Here is a 24,501-nt window from a genome sequence, read left to right as displayed (position 1 = left end):
GAGGTCAGAGCCAGAATCAGAATGAGAGGTCAAAACCAGAATGAGACTGAGAGGTCAGAGCTGGAATCAGACTAAGAGGTCAGACCCGGAATCAGACTGAGAGGTCAGAGCCGGAATCAGTATGAGAGGTGAGAGCCGGAATCAGACTAAGAGGTAAGAGCCAGAATCAGGCTGAGAGGTCAGAGCCGGAATCAGACTGAGAAGTCAGAGCCAGAATCAGACTGAGAGGTCAGAGCCGGAATAAGTATGAGAGGTCAGAGCCGGAATCAGACTGAGAGGTCAGAGCCGGAATCAGACTGAGAAGTCAGAGCCAGAATCAGACTGAGAGGTCAGAGCCAGAATTAGAATGAGAGGTCTGAGCCGGAATCAGACTGGGAGGTCAGAGCTGGAATCAGTAGGAGAGGTCAGAGCCGGAATCAGTAGGAGAGGTCAGAGCCGGAATCAGACTGAGAGGTCAGAGCCGGAATCAGACTGAGAGGTCAGAGCCGGAATCAGACTGAGAGGTCTGAGCCAGAATCAGACTGAGAAGTCAGCGCAAGAATCAGTCGGAGAAGTCGAAGCCAGAATCAGTATGAGAGGTCACAGCCAGAATACGAGTGAGAGGTCAGAGCCGGAATCAGTATGAGAGGTCAGAGCCAGAATCAGGCTGAGATGTCAGAGCCGAAATCAGACCGAGAGGTCAGAGCCAGAATCAGACTGAGAGGTCAGAGTCGGAATCAGTAGGAGAGGTCAGAGCCGGAATCAGACTGAGAGGTCAGAGCCAGAATAAGACAGAGAGGTCAGAGAAAGAATCAGTATAAGAGGTCAGAGCCAGAATCAGACTGAGAGGTCAAAGCCAGAATCAGACTGCGAAGTCAGAGCCAGAATCAGACTGAGAGGTCAGAGCCAGAATCAGAATGAGAGGTCAGAGCCAGAATCAGACTGGTAGGTCAGAGCTGGAATTAGTAGGAGAGGTCAGAGTCGGAATCAGTAGGAGAGGTCAGAGACGGAAACAGACTGAGAGGTCAGAGCCGGAATCAGACTGAGAGGTCAGAGCCGGAATAAGTAGGAGAGGTCAGAGCCGGAATCAGACTAAGAGGTCAGAGCTGGAATCAGACTGAGAGGTTAGAGCCAGAATCAGACTGAGAAGTCAGAGCCGGAATCAGACTGAAAGGTCAGAGCTAGAATCAGACTGAGAGGTTAGAGCCAGAATCAGTATGACAGGTCAGAGCTGGAATCAGACGGAGAGGTCAGAGCCGGAATGAGACTGAGAGGTCAGAGTCGGAGTCAGACTGAGAGGTCAGAGCCAGAATCCGTATGAGAGGTCAGAGCCCGAATCAGACTGAGAGGTCAGAGCCAGAATCAGAATGAGAGGTCAGAGCAAGAATCAGACTGAGAGGTCAGAGCCGGAATCAGTAGGAGAGGTCAGAGCCGGAATCAGACTGAGAGGTCAGAGCCAGAATCAGACTAAGAGGTCAGAGCCAGAATCAGACTGAGAGGTCAGAGCCAGAATCAGACTGAGAGATCAGAGACGGAAATAGATTGAGAGGTCAGAGTCGGAGTCAGACTGAGAGGTCAGAGCCAGAATCAGTCGGTGAAGTCAAAGCCAGAATCAGTATGAGAGGTCACAGCCAAAATAAGAGTGAGAGGTCAGAGCCGGAATCAGTATGAGAGGTCAGAGCCAGAATCAGGCTGAGATGTCACAGCCGAAATCAGACCGAGAGGTCAGAGCCAGAATCAGACTGAGAGGTCAGAGTCGGGATCAGTAGGAGAGGTCAGAGCCTGAATCAGACTGAGAGGTCAGAGCCAGAATAAGACAGAGAGGTCAGAGAAAGAATCAGTATAAGAGGTCAGAGCCAGAATCAGACTGAGAGGTCAAAGCCAGAATCAGACTGCGAAGTCAGAGCCAGAATCAGACTGAGAGGTCAGAGCCAGAATCAGAATGAGAGGTCAGAGCCAGAATCAGACTGGTAGGTCAGAGCTGGAATTAGTAGGAGAGGTCAGAGTCGGAATCAGTAGGAGAGGTCAGAGACGGAAACAGACTGAGAGGTCAGAGCCGGAATCAGACTGAGAGGTCAGAGCCGGAATAAGTAGGAGAGGTCAGAGCCGGAATCAGACTAAGAGGTCAGAGCTGGAATCAGACTGAGAGGTTAGAGGCAGAATCAGACTGAGAAGTCAGAGCCGGAATCAGACTGAAAGGTCAGAGCTAGAATCAGACTGAGAGGTTAGAGCCAAAATCAGTATGACAGGTCAGAGCTGGAATCAGACGGAGAGGTCAGAGCCGGAATGAGACTGAGAGGTCAGAGTCGGAGTCAGACTGAGAGGTCAGAGCCAGAATCCGTATGAGAGGTCAGAGCCCGAATCAGACTGAGAGGTCAGAGCCAGAATCAGAATGAGAGGTCAGAGCAAGAATCAGACTGAGAGGTCAGAGCCGGAATCAGTAGGAGAGGTCAGAGCCGGAATCAGACTGAGAGGTCAGAGCCAGAATCAGACTAAGAGGTCAGAGCCAGAATCAGACTGAGAGGTCAGAGCCAGAATCAGACTGAGAGATCAGAGACGGAAATAGATTGAGAGGTCAGAGTCGGAGTCAGACTGAGAGGTCAGAGCCAGAATCAGTCGGTGAAGTCAAAGCCAGAATCAGTATGAGAGGTCACAGCCAAAATAAGAGTGAGAGGTCAGAGCCGGAATCAGTATGAGAGGTCAGAGCCAGAATCAGGCTGAGATGTCACAGCCGAAATCAGACCGAGAGGTCAGAGCCAGAATCAGACTGAGAGGTCAGAGTCGGGATCAGTAGGAGAGGTCAGAGCCTGAATCAGACTGAGAGGTCAGAGCCAGAATAAGACAGAGAGGTCAGAGAAAGAATCAGTATAAGAGGTCAGAGCCAGAATCAGACTGAGAGGTCAAAGCCAGAATCAGACTGCGAAGTCAGAGCCAGAATCAGACTGAGAGGTCAGAGCCAGAATCAGAATGAGAGGTCAGAGCGGGAATCAGACTGGGAGGTCAGAGCTGGAATTAGTAGGAGAGGTCAGAGCCGGAATCAGTAGGAGAGGAAAGAGCCGGAATCAGACTGAGAGGTCAGAGCCGGAATCAGTAGGAGAGGTCAGAGCCGGAATCAGACTTAGAGGTCAGAGCCAGAATCAGACTAAGAGGTCAGAGCCAGAATCAGACTGAGAGGTCAGAGCCAGAATCAGACTGAGAGATCAGAGACGGAATCAGATTGAGAGGTCAGAGTCAGAGTCAGACTGAGAGGTCAGAGCCAGAATCAGTATGAGAGGTCAGAGCCCGAATCAGACTGAGAGGTCAGAGCCAGAATCAGACTGAGAGGTCAGAGCCGGAATCAGACTGAGAGGTCAGGGCTTGAATCAGACTAAGAGGTCAGAGCCAGAATCAGACTGAGAGGTCAGAGCAAGAATCAGTATGACAGGTCAGAGCCGGAATCAGACTGAGAGGTCAGAGCCAGAATCAGACTGAGAGGTCAGGGCAAGAATCAGACTGAGAGGTCAGAGCCAGAATCAGACTGAGAGATCAGAGAGGGAATCAGATTGAGAGGTCAGAGTCGGAGTCAGACTGAGAGGTTAGAGCCAGAATCAGTATGAGAGGTCAGAGCCCGAATCAGACTGAGAGGTCAGAGCCAGAATCAGACTGAGAGGTCAGAGCCGGAATCAGACTAAGAGGTCAGAGCCGGAATCAGACTGAGAGGTCAGAGCCAGAATCAGTACAAGAGGTCAGAGCCAGAATCATTTTGAGGGGTCAGAGCCGGAATCAGACTGAGAGGTCAGAGCCAGAATAAGATTGAGAGGTAGGAGCCGGAATCAGTAGGATAGGCCAGAGCCGGAATCAGACTAAGAGGTCAGAGCTGGAATCAGACTGAGAGGTCAGAGCCGGAATCAGACTGAGAGGTTAGAGCGGGAATCAGACTGAGAGGTCTGAGCCGGAATCAGACTAAGAGGTCAGAGTCGGAATCAGTAGGAGAGGTCAGAGCCGGAATCAGGCTGAGAGGTCAGAACCGAAATCAGACTGAGAGGTCAGAGCCGGAATCAGACTGAGAGGTCTGAGCCAGAATCAAACTGAGAAGTCAGAGCCGGAATCAGACTGAAAAGTCAGAGCCAGAATAAGACTGAGAGGTTAGAGCCAAAATCAGTATGACAGGTCAGAGCTGGAATCAGACTGAGAGTTCAGAGCCGGAATAAGACTTAGAGGTCAGAGCCGGAATCAGACTGAGAGGTCAGAGCCAGAATCAGAATGAGAGGTCAGAGCCGGAAACAGACTTAGGTGTCAGAGCCAGAATAAGTCAGAGAGGTCAGAGAAAGGATCAGTGTAAGAGGTCAGAGCCAGAATCAGACTGAGAGGTCAAAGCCAGAATCAGAATGAGAGGTCAGAGCCAGAATCAGACTGAGAGGTCAAAACCAGAATCAGACTGAGAGGTAGGAGCTGGAATCAGACTAAGAGGTCAGAGCCGGAATCAGACTGAGAGGTCAGAGCCGGAATCAGTAGGAGAGGTTAGAGCCGGAATCAGACTAAGAGGTCAGAGCTGAAATCAGACTGAGAGGTCAGACCCAGATTTAGGCTGAGATGTCAGAGCCGAAATCAGACTGAGAGGTCAGAGCCAGAATCAGACTGAGAAGTCAGAGCCGGAATCAGACTGAAAGGTCAGAGCTAGAATCAGACTGAGAGGTTAGAGCCAGAATCAGTGTGACAGGTCAGAGCTGGAATCAGACGGAGAGGTCAGAGCCGGAATAAGACTGAGAGGTCAGAATCAGAGTCAGACTGAGAGGTCAGAGCCAGAATCCGTATGAGAGGTCAGAGCCCGAATCAGACTAAGAGGTTAGAGCCAGAATCAGAATGAGAGGTCAGAGCAAGAATCAGACTGAGAGGTCAAAACCAGAATCAGACTGAGAGGTCAGAGCTGGAATCAGTCTAAGAGGTCAGACCCGGAATCAGACTGAGAGGTCAGAGCCGGAATCAGTAGGAGAGGTGAGAGCCGGAATCAAACTAAGAGGTCAGAGCCGGAATCAGGCTGAGAAGTCAGAGCCGGAATCCGACTGAGAAGTCAGAGCCAGAATCAGTATGAGAGGTCAGAGCCAGAATCAGGCTGAGAGGTCCAAGCCAGAATCAGTATGAGAGGTCAAAGCCGGAATCAGACTGAGAGGTCAGAGCCAGAATCAGACTGAGAGGTCAGAGCCGGAATCAGACTAAGAAGTCAGAGCTGGAATAAGACACTGAGGTCAGAGCCGGAATCAGTACAAGAGGTCAGAGCCAGAATAAGACTGAGAGGTCAGAGCCGGAATCAGTAGGAGAGGCCAGATCCGGAATCAGACTAAGAGGTCAGAGCTGGAATCAGACTGAGTGGTCAGAGTCGGAATCAGACTGAGAGGTCGGAGCCGGAATCAGACTAAGAGGTCAGAGCCGGAATCAGTATAAGAGGTCAGAGCCGTAATCAGTAGGAGAGGTCAGAGCCGGAATCAGACTGAGAGGTCAGAAACAGCATCAGACTGAGAGGTCAGAGCCGGAATCAGACTGAGAGGTCAGAGCTAAAATCAGACTGAGAAGTCAGCGCAAGAATCAGTCGGAGAAGTCAAAGCCAGAATTAGTATGAGAGGTCACAGCCAAAATAAGAGTGAGAGGTCAGAGCCGGAATCAGTATGAGAGGTCAGAGCCAGAATCAGGCTGAGATGTCAGAGCCGAAATCAGACCGAGAGGTCAGAGCCAGAATCAGACTGAGAGGTCAGAGCCAGAATCAGACTGAGAGGTCAGAGCCAGAATCAGAATGAGAGGTCAGAGCGGGAATCAGACTGGGAGGTCAGAGCTGGAATTAGTAGGAGAGGTCAGAGCCGGAATCAGTAGGAGAGGACAGAGCCGGAATCAGACTGAGAGGTCAGAGCCGGAATCAGTAGGAGAGGTCAGAGCCGGAATCAGACTGAGAGGTCAGAGCCAGAATCAGTATAAGAGGTCAGAGCCAGCATCAGGCTGAGAGGTCCGAGCCAGAATCAGTATGAGAGGTCAAAGCCGGAATCAGACTGAGAGGTCAGAGCCAGAATCAGACTGAGAGGTCAGAGCCAGAATAAGACAGAGAGGTCAGAGAATGAATCAGTATAAGAGGTCAGAGCCGGAATCAGACTGAGAGGTCCGAGCCAGAATCAGACTGAGAGGATAGAGCCAGAATCAGACTGAGTGGTCAGAGCCGGAATCAGACAGAGAGGTCAGAGCCAGAATCAGACTGAGAGGTCAGAGCAAGAATCAGACTGAGAGGTCAGAGTCGGAATCAGACAGAGAGGTCAGAGCCAGAATCAGACTGAGAGGTCAGAGCAAGAATCAGACTGAGAGGTCAGAGTCGGAATCAGACTGAGAGGTCAGAACCGAAATCAGACTGAGAGGTCAGAGCCGGAATCAGACTGAGAGGTCTGAGCCAGAATCAAACTGAGAAGTCAGAGCCGGAATCAGACTAAAAAGTCAGAGCCAGAATAAGACTGAGAGGTTAGAGCCAGAATCAGTATGACAGGTCAGAGCTGGAATCAGACTGAGAGTTCAGAGCCGGAATAAGACTGAGAGGTCAGAGTCGGAGTCAGACTGAGAGGTCAGAGCCAGAATCAGTATGAGAGGTCAGAGCCGGAATCAGACTGAGAGATCAGAGCCAGAATCAGAATGAGAGGTCAGAGCCGGAAACAGACTGAGATGTCAGAGCCAGAATAAGTCAGAGAGGTCAGAGAAAGAATCAGTATAAGAGGTCAGAGCCAGAATCAGACTGAGAGGTCAAAGCCAGAATCAGACTGAGAGGTCAGAGCCAGAATCAGACTGAGAGGTCAAAACCAGAATCAGACTGAGAGGTAGGAGCTGGAATCAGACTAAGAGGTCAGAGCCGGAATCAGACTAAGAGGTCAGAGCCGGAATCAGACTGAGAGGTCAGAGCCGGAATCAGACTGAGAGGTCAGAGCCGGAATCAGACTAAGAGGTCAGAGCTGAAATCAGACTGAGAGGTCAGACCCAGATTTAGGCTGAGATGACCGTTTTGTGAAGACGTGGACTCCCTGGATCCTCCACAAGCATTGAGCTTTGCTGATTGTATGCCTCATGGTTTCTAAATGCTCTTCTTCCTCTTAGTTCTTTCTTCCCTTGCCCCCTTTTATTTTTGTCCTTCTAAGATTATTTCTACTCCTCTTCCCTCCCTCTTCATCCTCGTCTCTTTCTTACATGTAGTTCACAAGGTTTCACTTTTTCCGACAGGTCTCCGACGCAATCCTTCTACTGTTGTTATATCTAATTACACATGGTCATTATTTGTTATGTGGTATTGCATTCTGTATTGACAACTTGACAACTACTGGGCGTCATTCTCTGATTGACGTCTTTCACTGTTTCATTTGCTTATTTCACAATGGACTTTTCGCTTGAAAATGCTTGTATTACTGACAAGGAATTGTGTCACTTACACAACTGTATATTTAGATGCTTTGTGATCTACTTTGTTCTTTTACAAATGTTTTGAAAATACCAATAAACCTTTGAATAGAAAAAAAAGATTTAGGCTGAGATGTCAGAGCCGAAATCAGACTGAGAGGTCAGAGCCAGAATCAGACTGAGAAGTCAGAGCAGGAATCAGACTGAAAGGTCAGAGCTAGAATCAGACTGAGAGGTTAGAGCCGGAATAAGACTGAGAGGTCAGAGTCGGAGTCAGACTGAGAGGTCAGAGCCAGAATCCGTATGAGAGGTCAGAGCCCGAATCAGACTAAGAGTTCAGAGCCAGAATCAGAATGAGAGGTCAGAGCAAGAATCAGACTGAGAGGTCAGAGCTGGAATCAGACTAAGAGGTCAGACCCGGAATCAGACTGAGAGGTCAGAGCCGGAATCAGTAGGAGAGGTGAGAGCCGGAATCAGACTAAGAGGTCAGAGCCGGAATCAGGCTGAGAAGTCAGAGCCGGAATCAGACTGAGAAGTCAGAGACAGAATCAGTATGAGAGGTCAGAGCCAGAATCAGGCTGAGAGGTCCAAGCCAGAATCAGTATGAGAGGTAAGAGCCGGAATCAGACTGAGAGGTCAGAAACAGCATCAGACTGAGAGGTCAGAGCCGGAATCAGACTGAGAGGTCAGAAACAGCATCAGACTGAGAGGTCAGAGCCGGAATCAGACTGAGAGGTCAGAAACAGCATCAGACTGAGAGGTCAGAGCCGGAATCAGACTGAGAGGTCAGAGCCGGAATCAGTATGAGAGGTCAGAGCCGGAATCAGACTGAGAGGTCAGAGCCGGAATCAGTATGAGAGGTCAGAGCCGGAATCAGACTGAGAGGTCAGGGCTTGAATCAGACTAAGAGGTCAGAGCCAGAATCAGACTGAGAGGTCAGAGCAAGAATCAGTATGAGAGGTCAGAGCCGGAATCAGACTGAGAGGTCAGAGCCAGAATAAGACTGAGAGGTCAGAGCCGGAATCAGTAGGAGAGGCCAGAGCCGGAATCAGACTAAGAGGTCAGAGCTGGAATCAGATTGAGAGGTCAGAGCCGGAATCAGACTGAGAGGTCAGAGCCGGAATCAGACTGAGAGGTCAGAGCCGGAATCAGTATGAGAAGTCAGAGTCGGAATCAGACTGAGAGGTCAGAGCCAGAATCAGACTGAGAAGTCGGAGCCAGAATCAGACTGAGAGGTCAGAGCCGGAATCAGACTGAGAGGTCAGAGCCAGAATCAGACTGAGAGGTCGGAGCCAGAATCAGACTGAGAAGTCAGAGCCGGAATCAGACTGAGAGGTTCGAGCAAGAATCAGTATGACTGGTCAGAGCCGGAATCAGACTGAGAGGTCAGAGCCGGAATCAGACTGAGAGGTCAGAGCCAGAATAAGACTGAGAGGTCAGAGCCGGAATTAGTAGGAGAGGCCAGAGCCGGAATCAGACTAAGAGGTCAGAGCTGGAATCAGACTGAGAGGTCAGAGCCGGAATCAGACTGAGAGGTCAGAGCCGGAATCAGACTGAGAGGTCAGAGCCGGAATCAGTATGAGAGGTCAGAGCCGGAATCATACTGAGAGGTCAGGGCTTGAATCAGACTAAGAAGTCAGAGCCAGAATCAGAATGAGAGGTCTGAGCCGGAATCAGACTGGGAGGTCAGAGCTGGAATCAGTAGGAGAGGTCAGAGCCGGAATCAGTAGGAGAGGTCAGAGCCGGAATCAGACTGAGAGGTTAGAGCCGGAATCAAACTGAGAGGTCAGAGCCGATATCAGACTGAGAGGTCAGAGCCAGAATCAGACTGAGAAGTCAGTGCAAGAATCAGTCGGAGAAGTCGAAGCCAGAATCAGTATGAGAGGTCACAGCCAGAATACGAGTGAGAGGTCAGAGCCGGAATCAGTATGAGAGGTCAGAGCCAGAATCAGGCTAAGATGTCAGAGCCGAAATCAGACCGAGAGGTCAGAGCCAGAATCAGACTGAGAGGTCAGAGTCGGAATCAGTAGGAGAGGTCAGAGCCAGAATCAGACTGAGAGGTCAGAGCCAGAATAAGACAGAGAGGTCAGAGAAAGAATCAGTATAAGAGGTCAGAGCCAGAATCAGACTGAGAGGTCAAAGCCAGAATCAGACTGCGAAGTCAGAGCCAGAATCAGACTGAGAGGTCAGAGCCAGAATCAGAATGAGAGGTCAGAGCGGGAATCAGACTGGTAGGTCAGAGCTGGAATTAGTAGGAGAGGTCAGAGCCGGAATCAGTAGGAGAGGTCAGAGACGGAAACAGACTGAGAGGTCAGAGCCGGAATCAGACTGAGAGGTCAGAGCCGGAATAAGTAGGAGAGGTCAGAGCCGGAATCAGACTAAGAGGTCAGAGCTGGAATCAGACTGAGAGGTCAGACCCAGATTTAGGCTGAGATGTCAGAGCCGAAATCAGACTGAGAGGTCAGAGCCAGAATCAGACTGAGAAGTCAGAGCCGGAATCAGACTGAAAGGTCAGAGCTAGAATCAGACTGAGAGGTTAGAGCCAGAATCAGTATGACAGGTCAGAGCTGGAATCAGACGGAGAGGTCAGAGCCGGAATCAGACTGAGAGGTCAGAGCAAGAATCAGTATGAGAGGTCAGAGCCGGAATCAGACTGAGAGGTCAGAGCCAGAATAAGACTGAGAGGTCAGAGCCGGAATCAGTAGGAGAGGCCAGAGCCAGAATCAGAATAAGAGGTCAGAGCTGGAATCAGACTGAGAGGTCAGAGCCGGAATCAGATTGAGAGGTCAGAGCCGGAATCAGACTGAGAGGTCAGAGCCGGAATCAGTGTGAGAGGTCAGAGCCGGAATCAGACTGAGAGGTCAGAGCCGGAATCAGACTGAGAAGTCAGAGCCAGAATCAGACTGAGAGGTCAGAGCCAGAATCAGAATGAGAGGTCTGAGCCGGAATCAGACTGGGAGGTCAGAGCTGGAATCAGTAGGAGAGGTCAGAGCCGGAATCAGTAGGAGAGGTCAGAGCCGGAATCAGACTGAGAGGTTAGAGCCGGAATCAAACTGAGAGGTCAGAGCCGATATCAGACTGAGAGGTCAGAGCCAGAATCAGACTGAGAAGTCAGTGCAAGAATCAGTCGGAGAAGTCGAAGCCAGAATCAGTATGAGAGGTCACAGCCAGAATACGAGTGAGAGGTCAGAGCCGGAATCAGTATGAGAGGTCAGAGCCAGAATCAGGCTAAGATGTCAGAGCCGAAATCAGACTGAGAGGTCAGAGCCAGAATCAGACTGAGAAGTCAGAGCCGGAATCAGACTGAAAGGTCAGAGCTAGAATCAGACTGAGAGGTTAGAGCCAGAATCAGTATGACAGGTCAGAGCTGGAATCAGACGGAGAGGTCAGAGCTGGAATGAGACTGAGAGGTCAGAGTCGGAGTCAGACTGAGAGGTCAGAGCCAGAATCCGTATGAGAGGTCAGAGCCTGAATCAGACTGAGAGGTCAGAGCCAGAATCAGAATGAGAGGTCAGAGCAAGAATCAGACTGAGAGGTCAGAGCCGGAAACAGACTTAGAGGTCAGAGCCAGAATCAGACTGAGAAGTCAGAGCCGGAATCAGACTGAAAGGTCAGAGCTAGAATCAGACTGAGAGGTTAGAGCCAGAATCAGTATGACAGGTCAGAGCTGGAATCAGACGGAGAGGTCAGAGCCAGAATAAGACTGAGAGGTCAGAGTCGGAGTCAGACTAAGAGGTCAGAGCCAGAATCCGTATGAGAGGTCAGAGCCCGAATCAGACTGAGAGGTCAGAGCCAGAATCAGAATGAGAGGTCAGAGCAAGAATCAGACTGAGAGGTCAGAGCCAGAATCAGACTGAGAGGTCAGAGCCGGAATCAGTAGGAGAGGCCAGATCCGGAATCAGACTAAGAGGTCAGAGCTGGAATCAGACTGAATGGTCAGAGCCAGAATAAGACTGAGAGGTCGGAGCCGGAATCAGACTAAGAGGTCAGAGCCGGAATCAGTATAAGAGGTCAGAGCCGTAATCAGTAGGAGAGGTCAGAGCCGGAATCAGACTGAGAGGTCAGAAACAGCATCAGACTGAGAGGTCAGACCCGGAATCAGACTGAGCGGTCAGAGCCGGAATCAGACTAAGTGGTCAGAGCCGGAATCAGTAGGAGAGGTCAGAGCCGTAATCAGTCGGAGAGGTCAGAGCCGGAATCAGACTGAGAGGTCAGAACAAGAATCAGACTGAGAGGTCAGAGCCAGAATCAGAATGAGAAATCAGAGCAAGAATCAGACTGAGAGGTCAGAGCCGGAAACAGACTGAGAGGTTAGAGCCAGAATCAGACTGAGAGGTCAAAACCAGAATCAGACTGAGAGGTCAGAGCTGGAATCAGACTAAGAGGTCAGACCTGGAATCAGGCTGAGAGGTCAGAGCCGGAATCAGGCTGAGAAGTCAGAGCCAGAATCAGTATGAGAGGTCAGAGCCGGAAACAGACTGAGAGGTCAGAGCCAGAATCAGACTGAGAGGTCAAAACCAGAATCAGACTGAGAGGTCAGAGCTGGAATCAGACTAAGAGGTCAGACCCGGAATCAGGCTGAGAGGTCAGAGCCGGAATCAGACTGAGAAGTCAGAGCCAGAATCAGTATGAGAGGTCAGAGCCAGAATCCGGCTGAGAGGTCCGAGCCAGAATCAGTATGAGAGGTCAGAGCCGGAATCAGACTGAGAGGTCAGAGCCAGAATCAGTACAAGAGGTCAGAGCCAGAATCATATTGAGGGGTCAGAGCCGGAATCAGACTGAGAGGTCAGAGCCGGAATCAGACTGAGATGTCAGAGCCAGAATCAGTACAAGAGGTCAGAGCCAGAATCAGAATGAGAGGTCAGAGCCAGATTCAGACTGAAAGGTAAGAGCCGGAATCAGACTGAGAGTTCAAAGCCGGAATCAGCCTGAGAGGTTAGAGCCAGAATCAGTATGACTGGTCAAAGCCGGAATCAGACTAAGAGGTCAGAGCTGGAATCAGACTGAGAGGTCAGAGCCAGATTTAGGCTGAGATGTCAGAGCCAAAATCAGACTGAGAGGTCAGAGCCAGAATCAGACTGAAAAGTCAGAGCCGGAATCAGACTGAAAGGTCAGAGCCAGAAACAGACTGAGAGGTTAGAGCCAGAATCAGTATGACAGGTCAGAGCTGGAATCAGACGGAGAGGTCAGAGCCAGAATCAGACTAAGAGGTCAGAGCTGGAATCAGACTGAGAGGTCAGAGCCAGATTTAGGCTGAGATGTCAGAGCCGAAATCAGACTGAGAGGTCAGAGCCAGAATCAGACTGAGAAGTCAGAGCCAGAATCAGACTGAAAGGTCAGAGCCAGAATCAGACTGAGAGGTTAGAGCTGGAATCAGTATGAAAGGTCAGAGCTGGAATCAGACTGAGAGGTCAGTGCCGGAATAAGACTGAGAGGTCAGAGCCAGAATCAGTATGAGAGGTCAGTGCCCGAATCAGACTGAGAGGTCAGAGCCAGAATCAGAATGAGAGGTCAGAGCAAGAATCAGACTGAGAGTTCAGAGCCGGAAACAGACTGAGAGGTCAGAGCCAGAATAAGACAGAGAGGTCAGAGTAAGAATCAGTATAAGAGGTCAGAGCCAGAATCAGACTGAGAGGTCAAAGCCAGAATCAGACTGAGAGGTCAGAGCCAGAATTAGACTGAGAGGTCAAAACCAGAATCGGAATGAGAGGTCAGAGCCAGAATCAGACTGAGAATCAGGGCAAGAATCAGACTGAGAAGTCCGTGCCAGAATCAGTATGAGAGGTCAGAGCCAGAATCAGGCTGAGAGGTCCTAGCCAGAATCAGTATGAGAGGTCAGAGCCGGAATCAGACTGAGAGGTCAGAGCCAGAATCAGACTGAGAGGTCAGAGCCGGAATCAGACTGAGAGGTCAGAGCCAGAATCAGTACAAGAGGTCAGAGCCAGAATCATTTTGAGAGGTCAGAGCCGGAAACAGACTGAGAGGTCAGAGCCAGAATAAGACTGAGAGGTCAGAGCCGGAATCAGTAGGAGAGGCCAGAGCCGGAATCAGACTAAGAGGTCAGACCTGGAATCAGACTGAGAGGTCAGAGACGGAATCAGACTGAGCGGTCAGAGCGGGAATCAGACTGAGAGGTCTGAGCCGGAATCAGACTAAGAGGTCAGAGCCGGAATCAGTATTAGAGGTCAGAGCCGTAATCAGTAGGAGAGGTCAAAGCCGGAATCAGACTGAAAGGTCAGAACCAGAATCAGACTGAGAGGTCAGAGCTGGAATCAGACTGAGAGGTCAGAGCCGGAATCAGACTAAGAAATCAGAGCCGGAATCAGTATTAGAGGTCAGAGCCGTAATCAGTATGAGAGGTCAGAGCCGGAATCAGACTGAGAGGTCAGAGCCAGAATCAGACTGAGAGGTCAGAGCCGGAATCAGACTGAGAGGTCAGAGCCAGAATCAGTACAAGAGGTCAGAGCCAGAATCATTTTGAGGGGTCAGAGCCGGAAACAGACTGAGAGGTCAGAGCCAGAATAAGACTGAGAGGTCAGAGCCGGAATCAGTAGGAGAGGCCAGAGCCGGAATCAGACTAAGAGGTCAGACCTGGAATCAGACTGAGAGGTCAGAGACGGAATCAGACTGAGCGGTCAGAGCGGGAATCAGACTGAGAGGTCTGAGCCGGAATCAGACTAAGAGGTCAGAGCCGGAATCAGTATTAGAGGTCAGAGCCGTAATCAGTAGGAGAGGTCAAAGCCGGAATCAGACTGAAAGGTCAGAACCAGAATCAGACTGAGAGGTCAGAGCTGGAATCAGACTGAGAGGTCAGAGCCGGAATCAGACTAAGAAATCAGAGCCGGAATCAGTAGGAGAGGTCAGAGCCGGAATCCGTAGGAGAGGTCAGAGCCATAATCAGACAAAGAGGTCAGAGCCAGAATCAGACTGAGAGGTCAGAGCAAGAATCAGACTGAGAAGTCAGAGCCAGAATCAGTATGAGTAGTCAGAGCCAGAATCAGTATCAGAGGTCAGAGCCGGAATCAGAAGGAGAGGTCAGAGCCGGAATCAGACTGAGAGGTCAGAGCCAGAATCTGACTGAGAAGTCGGAGCCAGAATCAGACTGAGAGGTCAGAGCCAGATTCAGACTGAAAGGTAAGAGCCGGAATCAGACTGAGAGGTCAGGGCTTGAATCAGACTAAGAGGTCAGAGCCAGAATCAGACTGAGAGGTCAGAGCAAGAATCAGTATGAGAGGTCAGAGCCAGAATCAGTATGAGAGGTCAGAACCAGAATCAGACAGAGAGGTCAGAGTAAGAATCAGTATAAGAGGTCAGAGCCAGAATCAGACTGAGAGGTCAAAGCCAGAATCAGACTGAGAGGTCAGAGCCAGAATTAGACTGAGAGGTCAAAACCAGAATCGGAATGAGAGGTCAGAGCCAGAATCAGACTGAGAGTCAGGGCAAGAATCAGACTGAGAAGTCCGTGCCAGAATCAGTATGAGAGGTCAGAGCCAGAATCAGGCTGAGAGGTCCTAGCCAGAATCAGTATGAGAGGTCAGAGCCGGCATCAGACTGAGAGGTCAGAGCCAGAATCAGACTGAGAGGTCAGAGCCGGAATCAGACTAAGAGGTCTGAGCCGGAATCAGACTAAGAGGTCAGAGCCGGAATCAGACTGAGAGGTCAGAGCCAGAATCAGTACAAGAGGTCAGAGCCAGAATCATTTTGAGGGGTCAGAGCCGGAAACAGACTGAGAGGTCAGAGCCAGAATAAGACTGAGAGGTCAGAGCCGGAATCAGACTAAGAGGTCAGAGCCGGAATCAGACTGAGAGGTCAGAGCCAGAATCAGTACAAGAGGTCAGAGCCAGAATCATTTTGAGGGGTCAGAGCCGGAAACAGACTGAGAGGTCAGAACCAGAATCAGACTGAGAGGGCAGAGCCGGAATCAGACTGAGAAGTCAGAGCCAGAATCAGACTGAGAGGTCAGAGCCGGAATCAGACTGAGAATTTAGAGCCAGAATCAGACGGAGAGGTCAGAGCCAGAATCAGAATGAGAGGTCTGAGCCGGAATCAGACTGGGAGGTCAGAGCAGGAATCAGTAGGAGAGGTCAGAGCCGGAATCAGACTGAGAGGTCAGAGCCAGAATCAGACTGAGAGGTCAGAGCCGGAATCAGACTGAGAGGTCAGAGCCAGAATCAGACTGAGAAGTCAGCGCAAGAATCAGTCCGTGAAGTCAAAGCCAGAATCAGTATGAGAGGTCACAGCCAAAATAAGAGTGAGAGGTCAGAGCCGGAATCAGTATGAGAGGTCAGAGCCAGAATCAGGCTGAGATGTCAGAGCCGAAATCAGACCGAGAGGTCAGAGCCAGAATCAGACTGAGAGGTCAGAGTCGGAATCAGTAGGAGAGGTCAGAGCCTGAATCAGACTGAGAGGTCAGAGCCAGAATAAGACAAAGAGGTCAGAGAAAGAATCAGTATAAGAGGTCAGAGCCAGAATCAGACTGAGAGGTCAAAGCCAGAATCAGACTGCGAAGTCAGAGCCAGAATCAGACTGAGAGGTCAGAGCCAGAATCAGAATGAGAGGTCAGAGCGGGAATCAGACTGGGAGGTCAGAGCTGGAATTAGTAGGAGAGGTCAGAGCCGGAATCAGTAGGAGAGGACAGAGCCGGAATCAGACTGAGAGGTCAGAGCCGGAATCAGTAGGAGAGGTCAGAGCCGGAATCAGACTGAGAGGTCAGAGCCAGAATCAGTCGGTGAAGTCAAAGCCAGAATCAGTATGAGAGGTCACAGCCAAAATAAGAGTGAGAGGTCAGAGCCGGAATCAGTATGAGAGGTCAGAGCCAGAATCAGGCTGAGATGTCACAGCCGGAATCAGACTGAGAGGTCAGAGCCAGAATCAGTACAAGAGGTCAGAGCCAGAATCATTTTGAGGGGTCAGAGCCGGAAACAGACTGAGAGGTCAGAGCCAGAATCAGACTGAGAGGTCAGAGCCGGAATCAGACTAAGAGGTCAGAGCCGGAATCAGACTGAGAGGTCAGATCCAGAATCAGTACAAGAGGTCAGAGCCAGAATCATTTTGAGGGGTCAGAGCCGGAAACAGACTGAGAGGTCAGAGCCAGAATAAGACTGAGAGGTCAGAGCCGGAATCAGACTAAGAGGTCAGAGCCGGAATCAGACTGAGAGGTCAGAGCCAGAATCAGTACAAGAGGTCAGAGCCAGAATCATTTTGAGGGGTCAGAGCCGGAAACAGACTGAGAGGTCAGAACCAGAATCAGACTGAGAGGGCAGAGCCGGAATCAGACTGAGAAGTCAGAGCCAGAATCAGACTGAGAGGTCAGAGCCGGAATCAGACTGAGAATTTAGAGCCAGAATCAGACGGAGAGGTCAGAGCCAGAATCAGAATGAGAGGTCTGAGCCGGAATCAGACTGGGAGGTCAGAGCAGGAATCAGTAGGAGAGGTCAGAGCCGGAATCAGACTGAGAGGTCAGAGCCAGAATCAGACTGAGAGGTCAGAGCCGGAATCAGACTGAGAGGTCAGAGCCAGAATCAGACTGAGAAGTCAGCGCAAGAATCAGTCCGTGAAGTCAAAGCCAGAATCAGTATGAGAGGTCACAGCCAAAATAAGAGTGAGAGGTCAGAGCCGGAATCAGTATGAGAGGTCAGAGCCAGAATCAGGCTGAGATGTCAGAGCCGAAATCAGACCGAGAGGTCAGAGCCAGAATCAGACTGAGAGGTCAGAGTCGGAATCAGTAGGAGAGGTCAGAGCCTGAATCAGACTGAGAGGTCAGAGCCAGAATAAGACAAAGAGGTCAGAGAAAGAATCAGTATAAGAGGTCAGAGCCAGAATCAGACTGAGAGGTCAAAGCCAGAATCAGACTGCGAAGTCAGAGCCAGAATCAGACTGAGAGGTCAGAGCCAGAATCAGAATGAGAGGTCAGAGCGGGAATCAGACTGGGAGGTCAGAGCTGGAATTAGTAGGAGAGGTCAGAGCCGGAATCAGTAGGAGAGGACAGAGCCGGAATCAGACTGAGAGGTCAGAGCCGGAATCAGTAGGAGAGGTCAGAGCCGGAATCAGACTGAGAGGTCAGAGCCAGAATCAGTCGGTGAAGTCAAAGCCAGAATCAGTATGAGAGGTCACAGCCAAAATAAGAGTGAGAGGTCAGAGCCGGAATCAGTATGAGAGGTCAGAGCCAGAATCAGGCTGAGATGTCACAGCCGAAATCAGACCAAGAGGTCAGAGCCAGAATCAGACTGAGAGGTCAGAGTCGGAATCAGTAGGAGAGGTCAGAGCCTGAATCAGACTGAGAGGTCAGAGCCAGAATAAGACAGAGAGGTCAGAGAAAGAATCAGTATAAGAGGTCAGAGCCAGAATCAGACTGAGAGGTCAAAGCCAGAATCAGACTGCGAAGTTAGAGCCAGAATCAGACTGAGAGGTCAGAGCCAGAATCAGAATGAGAGGTCAGAGCGGGAATCAGACTGGGAGGTCAGAGCTGGAATTAGTAGGAGAGGTCAGTGCCGGAATCAGTAGGAGAGGACAGAGCCGGAATCAGACTGAGAGGTCAGAGCCGGAATCAGTAGGAGAGGTCTGAGCCGGAATCAGACTGAGAGGTCAGAGCCAGAATCAGACTAAGAGGTCAGAGCCAGAATCAGACTGAGAGGTCAGAGCCAGAATCAGACTGAGAGATCAGAGACGGAATCAGATTGAGAGGTCAGAGTCGGAGTCAGACTGAGAGGTCAGAGCCAGAATCAGTCGGTGAAGTCAAAGCCAGAATCAGTATGAGAGGTCACAGCCAAAATAAGAGTGAGAGGTCAGAGCCGGAATCAGTATGAGAGGTCAGAGCCAGAATCAGGCTGAGATGTCACAGCCGAAATCAGACCGAGAGGTCAGAGCCAGAATCAGACTGAGAGGTCAGAGTCGGAATCAGTAGGAGAGGTCAGAGCCTGAATCAGACTGAGAGGTCAGAGCCAGAATAAGACAGAGAGGTCAGAGAAAGAATCAGTATAAGAGGTCAGAGCCAGAATCAGACTGAGAGGTCAAAGCCAGAATCAGACTGCGAAGTCAGAGCCAGAATCAGACTGAGAGGTCAGAGCCAGAATCAGAATGAGAGGTCAGAGCGGGAATCAGACTGGGAGGTCAGAGCTGGAATTAGTAGGAGAGGTCAGAGCCGGAATCAGTAGGAGAGGACAGAGCCGGAATCAGACTGAGAGGTCAGAGCCGGAATCAGTAGGAGAGGTCAGAGCCGGAATCAGACTTAGAGGTCAGAGCCAGAATCAGACTAAGAGGTCAGAGCCAGAATCAGACTGAGAGGTCAGAGCCAGAATCAGACTGAGAGATCAGAGACGGAATCAGATTGAGAGGTCAGAGTCGGAGTCAGACTGAGAGGTCAGAGCCAGAATCAGTATGAGAGGTCAGAGCCCGAATCAGACTGAGAGGTCAGAGCCAGAATCAGACTGAGAGGTCAGAGCCGGAATCAGACTGAGAGGTCAGGGCTTGAATCAGACTAAGAGGTCAGAGCCAGAATCAGACTGAGAGGTCAGAGCAAGAATCAGTATGAGAGGTCAGAGCCGGAATCAGACTGAGAGGTCAGAGCCAGAATCAGACTGAGAGGTCAGGGCAAGAATCAGACTGAGAGGTCAGAGCCAGAATCAGACTGAGAGATCACAGACGGAATCAGATTGAGAGGTCAGAGTCGGAGTCAGACTGAGAGGTTAGAGCCAGAATCAGTATGAGAGGTCAGAGCCCGAATCAGACTGAGAGGTCAGAGCCAGAATCAGACTGAGAGGTCAGAGCCGGAATCAGACTAAGAGGTCAGAGCCGGAATCAGACTGAGAGGTCAGAGCCAGAATCAGTATAAGAGGTCAGAGCCAGAATCATTTTGAGGGGTCAGAGCCGGAATCAGACTGAGAGGTCAGAGCCAGAATAAGATTGAGAGGTAGGAGCCGGAATCAGTAGGAGAGGCCAGAGCCGGAATCAGACTAAGAGGTCAGAGCTGGAATCAGACTGAGAGGTCAGAGCCGGAATCAGACTGAGAGGTTAGAGCGGGAATCAGACTGAGAGGTCTGAGCCGGAATCAGACTAAGAGGTCAGAGTCGGAATCAGTAGGAGAGGTCAGAGCCGGAATCAGGCTGAGAGGTCAGAACCGAAATCAGACTGAGAGGTCAGAGCCGGAATCAGACTGAGAGGTCTGAGCCAGAATCAAACTGAGAAGTCAGAGCCGGAATCAGACTGAAAAGTCAGAGCCAGAATAAGACTGAGAGGTTAGAGCCAGAATCAGTATGACAGGTCAGAGCTGGAATCAGACTGAGAGTTCAGAGCCGGAATAAGACTTAGAGGTCAGAGCCGGAATCAGACTGAGAGGTCAGAGCCGGAATCAGACTGAGAGGTCAGAGCCAGAATCAGAATGAGAGGTCAGAGCCGGAAACAGACTGAGATGTCAGAGCCAGAATAAGTCAGAGAGGTCAGAGAAAGAATCAGTATAAGAGGTCAGAGCCAGAATCAGACTGAGAGGTCAAAGCCAGAATCAGACTGAGAGGTAGGAGCTGGAATCAGACTAAGAGGTCAGAGCCGGAATCAGACTAAGAGGTCAGAGCCGGAATCAGACTGAGAGGTCAGAGCCGGAATCAGAATGAGAGGTCAGAGCTAGAATCAGACTGAGAGGTCAAAACCAGAATCAGACTGAGAGGTAGGAGCTGGAATCAGACTAAGAGGTCAGAGCCGGAATCAGACTAAGAGGTCAGAGCCGGAATCAGACTGAGAGGTCAGAGCCGGAATCAGTAGGAGAGGTTAGAGCCGGAATCAGACTAAGAGGTCAGAGCTGAAATCAGACTGAGAGGTCAGACCCAGATTTAGGCTGAGATGTCAGAGCCGAAATCAGACTGAGAGGTCAGAGCCAGAATCAGACTGAGAAGTCAGAGCCGGAATCAGACTGAAAGGTCAGAGCTAGAATCAGACTGAGAGGTTAGAGCCAGAATCAGTATGACAGGTCAGAGCTGGAATCAGACGGAGAGGTCAGAGCCGGAATAAGACTGAGAGGACAGAATCAGAGTCAGACTGAGAGGTCAGAGCCAGAATCCGTATGAGAGGTCAGAGCCCGAATCAGACTAAGAGGTTAGAGCCAGAATCAGAATGAGAGGTCAGAGCAAGAATCAGACTGAGAGGTCAAAACCAGAATCAGACTGAGAGGTCAGAGCTGAAATCAGTCTAAGAGGTCAGACCCGGAATCAGACTGAGAGGTCAGAGCCGGAATCAGTAGGAGAGGTGAGAGCCGGAATCAAACTAAGAGGTCAGAGCTGGAATCAGGCTGAGAAGTCAGAGCCGGAATCCGACTGAGAAGTCAGAGCCAGAATCAGTATGAGAGGTCAGAGCCAGAATCAGGCTGAGAGGTCCAAGCCAGAATCAGTATGAGAGGTCAAAGCCGGAATCAGACTGAGAGGTCAGAGCCAGAATCAGACTGAGAGGTCAGAGCCGGAATCAGACTAAGAAGTCAGAGCTGGAATAAGACACTGAGGTCAGAGCCGGAATCAGTACAAGAGGTCAGAGCCAGAATCATATTGAGGGGTCAGAGCCGGAACCAGACTGAGAGGTCAGAGCCAGAATAAGACTGAGAGGTCAGAGCCGGAATCAGTAGGAGAGGCCAGATCCGGAATCAGACTAAGAGGTCAGAGCTGGAATCAGACTGAGTGGTCAGAGTCGGAATCAGACTGAGAGGTCGGAGCCGAAATCAGACTAAGAGGTCAGAGCCGGAATCAGTATAAGAGGTCAGAGCCGTAATCAGTAGGAGAGGTCAGAGCCGGAATCAGACTGAGAGGTCAGAAACAGCATCAGACTGAGAGGTCAGAGCCGGAATCAGACTGAGAGGTCAGAGCCAGAATCAGACTGAGAAGTCAGCGCAAGAATCAGTCGGAGAAGTCAAAGCCAGAATCAGTATGAGAGGTCACAGCCAAAATAAGAGTGAGAGGTCAGAGCCGGAATCAGTATGAGAGGTCAGAGCCAGAATCAGACTGAGAGGTCAGAGCCAGAATCTGACTGAGAGGTCAGAGCCAGAATCAGAATGAGAGGTCAGAGCGGGAATCAGACTGGGAGGTCAGAGCTGGAATTAGTAGGAGAGGTCAGAGCCGGAATCAGTAGGAGAGGACAGAGCCGGAATCAGACTGAGAGGTCAGAGCCGGAATCAGTAGGAGAGGTCAGAGCCGGAATCAGACTGAGAGGTCAGAGCCAGAATCAGTATAAGAGGTCAGAGCCAGAATCAGGCTGAGAGGTCCGAGCCAGAATCAGTATGAGAGGTCAAAGCCGGAATCAGACTGAGAGGTCAGAGCCAGAATAAGACAGAGAGTTTAGAGAATGAATCAGTATAAGAGGTCAGAGCCGGAATCAGACTGAGAGGTCAGAGCCAGAATCAGACTGAGAGGTCAGAGCAAGAATCAGACTGAGAGGTCAGAGTCGGAATCAGTAGGAGAGGTCAGAGCCGGAATCAGACTGAGAGGTCTGAGCCAGAATCAAACTGAGAAGTCAGAGCCGGAATCAGACTAAAAAGTCAGAGCCAGAATAAGACTGACAGGTTAGAGCCAGAATCAGTATGACAGGTCAGAGCTGGAATCAGACTGAGAGTTCAGAGCCGGAATAAGACTGAGAGGTCAGAGTCGGAGTCAGACTGAGAGGTCAGAGCCAGAATCAGTATGAGAGGTCAGAGCCGGAATCAGACTGAGAGGTCAGAGCCAGAATCAGAATGAGAGGTCAGAGCCGGAAACAGACTGAGATGTCAGAGCCAGAATAAGTCAGAGAGGTCAGAGAAAGAATCAGTATAAGAGGTCAGAGCCAGAATCAGACTGAGAGGTCAAAGCCAGAATCAGACTGAGAGGTAGGAGCTGGAATCAGACTAAGAGGTCAGAGCCGGAATCAGACTGAGAGGTCAGAGCCGGAATCAGACTGAGAGGTCAGAGCCGGAATCAGACTAAGAGGTCAGAGCTGAAATCAGACTGAGAGGTCAGACCCAGATTTAGGCTGAGATGTCAGAGCCGAAATCAGACTGAGAGGTCAGAGCCAGAATCAGACTGAGAAGTCAGAGCCGGAATCAAACTGAGAGGTCAGGGCTTGAAACAGATTGATAGGTCAGAGCCAGAATCAGACTGAGAGGTTAGAGCCAGAATCAGAATGAGAGGTCAGATTTGGAATCAGACTGGGAGATCAGAGCCGGAATCAGACTGAGAGGTCAGAGCCGGAATCAGACTGAGAGGTCAGAGCCGGAATCAGACTGAGAGGTCAGAGCCAGATTTAGGCTGAGATGTCAGAGCCGAAATCAGACTGAGAGGTCAGAGCCAGAATCAGACTGAGAGGTCAGAGCCGGAATCAGTAGGAGAGGTCAGAGCCGGAATCAGACTGAGAGGTCAGAGCAAGAATCAGTATGAGAGGTCAGAACCGGAATCAGACTGAGATTTCAGAGTCGGAGTCAGACTGAGAGGTCAGAGCCAGAATCAGTATGAGAGGTCAGTGCCCGAATCAGACTGAGAGTTCTGAGCCAGAATCAGAATGAGAGGTCAGAGCAAGAATCAGACTGAGAGGTCAGAGCCGGAAACAGACTGAGAGGTCATAGCCAGAATAAGACAGAGAGGTCAGAGAAAGAATCAGTATAAGAGGTCAGAGCCAGAATCAGACTGAGAGGTCAAAGCCAGAATCAGACTGAGAGGTCATAGCCAGAATAAGACAGAGAGGTCAAAGCTGGAATCAGACTAAGAGGTCAGAGCCGGAATCAGACTGAGAGGTCAGAGCCGGAATTAGACTGAGAGGTCAGAGCCGGAGTAACACTCAGAGGTCAGAGCCGGAATAAGACTGAGAGGTCAGAGCCAGAATCAGACTGAGAGGTCAGGGCAAGAATCAGACTGAGAGATCAGAGCCAGAATCAGACTGAGAGATCAGAGACGGAATCAGATTGAGAGGTCAGAGTCGGAGTCAGACTGAGAGGTCAGAGCCAGAATCAGTATGAGAGGTCAGAGCCAGAATCAGACTGAGAGGTCAGAGCCGGAATCAGACTAAGAGGTCAGAGCCGGAATCAGACTGAGAGGTCAGAGCCAGAATCAGTACAAGAGGTCAGAGCCAGAATCATTTTGAGGGGTCAGAGCCGGAATCAGACTGAGAGGTCAGAGCCAGAATAAGATTGAGAGGTAGGAGCCGGAATCAGTAGGAGAGGTCAGAGCCGGAATCAGACTAAGAGGTCAGAGCTGGAATCAGACTGAGAGGTCAGAGCCGGAATCAGACTGAGAGGTTAGAGCGGGAATCAGACTGAGAGGTTTGAGCCGGAATCAGACTGAGAGGTCAGAGCCAGAATCAGACTGAGAAGTCAGAGCCAGAATCAGACTGAAAGGTCAGAGCCAGAATCAGACTGAGAGGTTAGAGCTGGAATCAGTATGAAAGGTCAGAGCTGGAATCAGACTGAGAGGTCAGTGCCGGAATAAGACTGAGAGGTCAGAGCCAGAATCAGTATGAGAGGTCAGTGCCCGAATCAGACTGAGAGGTCAGAGCCAGAATCAGAATGAGAGGTCAGAGCTAGAATCAGACTGAGAGTTCAGAGCCGGAAACAGACTGAGAGGTCAGAGCCAGAATAAGACAGAGAGGTAAGAGTAAGAATCAGTATAAGAGGTCAGAGCCAGAATCAGACTGAGAGGTCAAAGCCAGAATCAGACTGAGAGGTCAGAGCCAGAATTAGACTGAGAGGTCAAAACCAGAATCGGAATGAGAGGTCAGAGCCAGAATCAGACTGAGAGTCAGGGCAAGAATCAGACTGAGAAGTCCATGCCAGAATCAGTATGAGAGGTCAGAGCCAGAATCAGGCTGAGAGGTCCTAGCCAGAATCAGTATGAGAGGTCAGAGCCGGAATCAGACTGAGAGGTCAGAGCCAGAATCAGACTGAGAGGTCAGAGCCGGAATCAGACTAAGAGGTCAGAGCCGGAATCGGACTGAGAGGTCAGAGCCAGAATCAGTACAAGAGGTCAGAGCCAGAATCATTTTGAGGGGTCAGAGCCGGAAACAGACTGAGAGGTCAGAGCCAGAATAAGACTGAAAGGTCAGAGCCGGAATCAGTAGGAGAGGCCAGAGCCGGAATCAGACTAAGAGGTCAGACCTGGAATCAGAATGAGAGGTCAGAGCGGGAATCAGACT

The sequence above is a fragment of the Leptodactylus fuscus genome, chromosome 10 (assembly GCF_031893055.1).
Source record: "Leptodactylus fuscus isolate aLepFus1 chromosome 10, aLepFus1.hap2, whole genome shotgun sequence".
Taxonomy (NCBI): Eukaryota; Metazoa; Chordata; class Amphibia; order Anura; family Leptodactylidae; genus Leptodactylus; species Leptodactylus fuscus.
Note: the sequence above shows the minus strand (reverse complement) of the source record.